This window comes from Lygodium microphyllum, chromosome 27, assembly GCF_053477565.2.
Source record: "Lygodium microphyllum isolate KBCC chromosome 27, Lygodium_microphyllum_v1.1.10, whole genome shotgun sequence".
Lineage (NCBI taxonomy): Eukaryota > Viridiplantae > Streptophyta > Polypodiopsida > Schizaeales > Lygodiaceae > Lygodium > Lygodium microphyllum.
In genome coordinates, this window is record NC_141161.1 from 84,180,518 (window position 1) to 84,186,163 (window position 5,646).

Sequence of the window (5,646 nt, forward strand, 5' to 3'; positions counted from 1 at the left end):
CACAAGAATGAGCTTCTCATTCACTTTTCAACTTTATATGCAAAACCCTAAATCCCTTTTAAGCGGTCATCCCCTTATCCCCTTTTTTACATGGCAGGCTGTGGCCTAGGCCCTTTTTCCCATTGTCCTTCTATCTTCCTAGCTTCCTTTCCACCGCCTGTCTATATTTACAAATCGCACGGGTGAGAGCCTCACCCGGCGCTCCTTAAATTAAATCATGATGCGCTTGCACTCTTTTACAAAAGTATTGACTTGCGCTTTTCCTTGTGCATCTTTTTCCCTTATTTAGGACTTTTATGCGCTTCTTGTGTTTCTAGATTTTTCTTGGCACGTCTTCGTCTTCCGTTTCACTTTGCCTTGGGCTTTGTCTTCCACTTTAGCTTTTCCAAAATTTTCACCTTGTTCGTTTGACGGTTAACATTACCCCCTCCTAGATGAGTGCCAGTCCCATGGCACTCATTGTCGTAGTAGGTACTGGCTTTGGCATGCACTGAAGACATGGGTGGAAGGGACATCTGTGGTTGCCGTGGAGGAGTGTTGGTGGTGGCGTGCAGGGAGGTCATTGGGGCACGTTGGTGGCCTAGGTGGCTAGTGGTAGGGTTGTTCTTTATTGGGGATTACACTGATGATTCTTGGCGGGCTTGCAGGATGATAAAGGATAAGAATTCAGAGTTGAGAACACATACATGGAATCTACAATGTGGAATAAAATCTATCTTTTAAACATGGTTAGTAGCAATGTGTTGTTTTTTCATTAGTGTGATTCAAAATTATTATCTAAATCTATTACTATGATGCCTGGACAAAAGTAATAGTTGCTTGAATGGAAAAACAATGACCCAATAATCACACTATGTGATGCAATTACGAACCTCTCTGACTAGGAGATATGCATGCATCTACCTCACTTGCGAACCTTGCATAGGCATGGAGGATATGCGAATGATTCTACAATTAGACTACATCCAGATAGTCCACTCTTGGTTATGGCACATTTACTGTGTCTTTACATGTAGTGATTGCATATACATATATTTTAGTACTTTCACGATGAAGAGTGAACGACACTTTTGTTTGAGTCTTCAATACCTGCAATTGAAAACCTCTCATAGGTGGTCTCTCCCTAGGGGTAGTGCTAGTCTTCTTTATCGTGCACAAGACATAGTTCAATTAGTTTGGGAAACAAGTCAAACTCTAAGCAAGCTGAGAGTATTGTCTTGCACTTGAGGACCCAAACTGTATATATTTCGGTGCAGATATTATGTGAGTGCTCGTGCATACTTAGATATTATATAGTTAGAAGATCACGGGCTGGTTTCTCATAACAACGTGTGGGTGAAGCAAAGTTTTCCATGTTGAGAAGAAGTACACGTGAAGGTGTATGAGACATTCTTTGCGTCGTGACTGCACGACGTAGCATAATTGAACACAAGGGCATTGCACTTTTGGTAGTTGGTAGCTATTGGACCTGTGTAATGAGGACGGTGTACTTTTCATGGCCATTCGCACGGTGCTTACCATGATTGGTTTTAATGGTAGTAAGGCAGAGTGCAAGAGGCAATCGTGTGAATGGGTCAGGGTGATAGGTCTATCCATAGGCGAGACAAGCTCCCTAGGTATGTCTTGTCCTTGATGTGCCCTGAACAATTATGGGTGATGCTAAAGGGCTAGGGGACTAGGGACGGAGCCAGCCGACCAAGGTCACTGGACGTACCTAATTTGAGGATCCCTAGGTGCTGTGTTGTGATCGTGGTGGGTGCTTCTTATCTTTTCGTTCTTTTCTCGTCTTTTCTTTTCTTTTTCCTTTTTTGTTTTCTTTTTATCTTCCTTTTTTGTTCTTTTTCCTTTCTTTCTTTCTTCTTCTTCTCTTTTTTTTTTGGACTTGCATGAGTACAACCATTGCAATATGTTGAGGCTATCAGCCTTTCAATGGGTTAGGAAATGTCAAGCTTCGAAGGCTCAAGAAATGGATATTACTGCGATGATTGTGTCTTAGCCTTGTTGTTGGAGAAGCAGTTATTGAGATGGAGAGATACACTTGAGATTTTGCAACCCTCTTTGGAACGTGCGATCTTGGTACAATTGAGGTAAGAGCTGCCATGAGTGCCCGGTGTAGAGTGTAACCCAGAAAGAGAAAGTGGTTATGATTATGCTTTGGGCCATGCAATGTGGGTGATCGGCCAGGGTGATTTTTCGGTAGCGTGGCTTTGTCACGGCTCTTCATGGGTTGGGAATCTTGTGGTGTCTTTGGTATTGAACACTTTCGCACAAAGACCTGCGTCATCGTGCATCCACTTGTCACTTCATGAGAGTACATGCATGGCACATGCCGCAACTATAATAAATCAATGCAATGCAAGGATACATCACTTATCTGAATCCCATGGTGTTGACTTAGATACTTATCACCTGCACTTGATTATCTTTTTCTTTTGCTAAAGACGTGAAATATAGTAAACACAGATATGAAAAGTTTGTACAATTGGGGAACATGTCAGCACGTAACCATTTAGAGACAAAAAGTCATGGCTAGGTAGCATTTGATAAGCCTTTTACACAATGTGGGGCTACTCTATTTGTACGAGGTGGGGCGAGTCTGGGTGGTCGGGTGATTGAGGCTCTGCTAGTGAGGGGCTCCTGTGAGGTTGGGTAGGGAAGATGTCAACCGGGACCTGAATGGTGTAGTCCTTGGCTGCAATAGTTTCTAGAATGCTTTTGAGCAATGCATCAAATTCTTGCTTGTCTTGAGCTGCTCTCTTGTCATGAAGGAAAATACAACATTAATATTTGCACCTTGGATTAATTCCAGCCTTTGTAAATTTAGCTTTAGCCTATATGTACATGTGTGAACAGCCCTTAAGTTTGGAAGAGGGTTAGAATAAAAGGGACAGGAGGCCAAAGGCAAGACATCTTTTGATCATTCAATAATCTTGGCTTTACCATTTTCTTGGAGTTAGCTTCTTTCTAGCCTATGAAGCACTCAGCCATGGCCGTCATGTATTCTGGAATTCCCAACCATTAATACATGATGAAGATGTCTTGGTGCAATAGATTTGTTAATTCTTTGTTGTAGCTTAGTTAATTTTCAATTTCAGTTAGATTTCATTCCATGGTTGATTGCTTTCATTACATTGGTATCAGAGCAGTAGCTTAGATCCTTGCAGAAGTCATTTTCAAGTACTAGATTCAGTTTCCTAGGCTAGAGAGAGCAAACCATAGTTAGGAATTTGAGTGACAGGACTTGACAGGACATGAAGATTTCAAACCGGAGTTATATGTGAAGGTCTGCTACAAACAGGGATGAAGATGGTGATTCTTGGCATTACCAATGAAAGAAAATGGAAGGCCCCAGCCAAAATAGCAGGACGTGATCAAGATTGAGCCAAAATTTGGGGTAAGTGTACAAACAAATGGTTACAGGACATTTTAACTGTGGTTACTTTTGAGAAGAAAGGGTTTCTTCTTCCCTTTCCTCATTTCTTCAAGCTTTCCACAAGAATCCATGGCCAAGACCACATCAGATCTTCTCCTTCTCACTTCTATCATGAGAATGGGTTGGATGACCTCTTCCCCTGCCTCAAGAGCTTCAAGAGGAGTAGCTTATGTAGCTACTTAGTACCATTGCTGATTTCCAGGACGTGAGTATGCACTCACGCTGTTTGCGCCATCTGAACATACTCCTATACTGCGTGAGAAATTCAGGGTGATGATCCTCTTGATGCATTGCTATTGATTCCGGCCTTGGCTCCTTGCTCCTGGAACGCTTGTCTGTAGACTACGGCAAGAAATCAAAGCTAGGGTTTACTGTGTACCCTTCCCCTCAAGTGTCTACTTCCGTTGTGGAGCCCTACAACAGCGTCTTGTCCACTCACTCTCTTCTCGAGCATACTGATGTGTCTGTGCTGCTTGACAATGAAGCCATATACGACATTTGCAGACGCTCCTTGGACATTGAGCGTCCTACCTACACTAATTTGAATCGACTCGTATCTCAGGTTATTTCCTCCCTTACGGCCTCGCTTCGCTTTGACGGTGCCTTGAACATAGATGTTACCGAGTTTCAGACGAACTTGGTTCCTTATCCGAGAATTCACTTCATGCTCTCGTCCTATGCGCCCGTCATTTCGGCTGAGGAAGCCTATCATGAGCAGCTCTCTGTTGCGGAGATCACCAACAGTGCGTTCGAGCCCGCGTCTATGATGGCCAAGTGTGACCCGAGGCATTGAAAGTATATGGCCTGCTGTCTCATGTATAGAGGCGATGTTGTGCCCAAGGATGTAAATGCGGCTGTGGCCACTATCAAGACCAAGAGGACCATTCAGTTTGTGGACTGGTGCCCTACCGGGTTCAAGTGCGGCATCAACTATCAGCCTCCCACTGTCGTGCCTGGAGGTGACCTTGCCAAGGTACAGAGAGCCGTGTGCATGATCTCCAACCTTGAACAAGAGATATCTCACCAATTTCTTCAAGATCCTTATCAGTTTGGAGTGTTCCCTCTTCTTCAAAACCCTGGATATGGAGTTTTATGACAGTTCTGGACAACACTCAAATTTTTCAGATTTCTTCATCAAGATCAAAGGGTTTTTGTTCTATTATACTCCCTGAAGCCTCTACATACATCCTAGTACCAACATTGACTGATCTTGAAGCTTGAAGCTTTGTTGGAGCTTGGATATGGAGATTGCAAACTCTATGTGTAACAGTTTGGGACAGCATTAAAGATTCCTGAAATTTTTAAAGCAATTCATGGGGCTTTTGTGGGCAAAGCATCTCTGAAGCTTCCTCAACCATTCCCCCTCAAGAATCCATCAACATTGGACCGACATTGAAGTGATTGAAGCCAATGGAGGTCTAGGTGTTCAATGGACAGCCTGAAGCTTTTATGCCATTAAATTTTGGCATTCCCTCTCAAATTTCGGGATCTCTTGGACACATTGAAGCCCTCTCTAATACCTATTGCAACCTACTTCAAGTAGAGAAGTTGGATTATCAAGCTCAGCCCACCTATGTCAAGCATTATGGATTGAAGGTCATTCCATCAACAATGCTCTTCTCCAATCAATCAAATGAGGTACTCTAATCACTCTTAATTTCTCTTTACATCCAATTGTTGCTGATCTCATTTCCAATTGCTGAAGAGAAATAAGAGGATTAAATGAAGCTTTCATTCATAGCCTAATGCATTACATGAAGCCTATAGGTTATCTCAGTCATTGTCTTTACTAAACCTCTTCAATTTACTGAAATGGCCATCTCTAAATGTCTCAAACTCTTCCATAATGAATGAGCATTACCCATCTATTTCCATTCACTGAAATCAGTAATTTCTTGAGCTTCATTACTCAATCTTTTATTGCCTAACCCTGACATGAAATTGATTACCTATTTTGCCTCTTGATCATAAGAAAATCATTACCCAATTGGTAAGTGAGAAAAACTTTGTAAGCAGTGAGTCACTGCTGAGGTAAATACCTCTCCACTTCTCATTTACATTTCAGCCTTTTCAATTTCAATCTTGCATATCATGAAAAAGGGCAAATGAAAGGCAATTGTATTTCCTTCCTATTCCATGCATATCATACTGATTTTTAGAGCTAGAATTCACTTGCCATGTACTTGCCCACGAGGAAAAAGTGGATGCCGGGC

The 5,646-nt window shown here is 42.3% G+C and overlaps 1 pseudogene; it reads left to right on the forward strand.

Moving 5' to 3' along the window:
* Nucleotides 1–3,722: 3,722 nt before the first annotated feature.
* Nucleotides 3,723–4,529, forward strand: LOC148012544 (tubulin alpha-1 chain pseudogene; annotated as a pseudogene).
* The last annotated feature ends 1,117 nt before the right edge of the window (nt 4,530–5,646 follow it).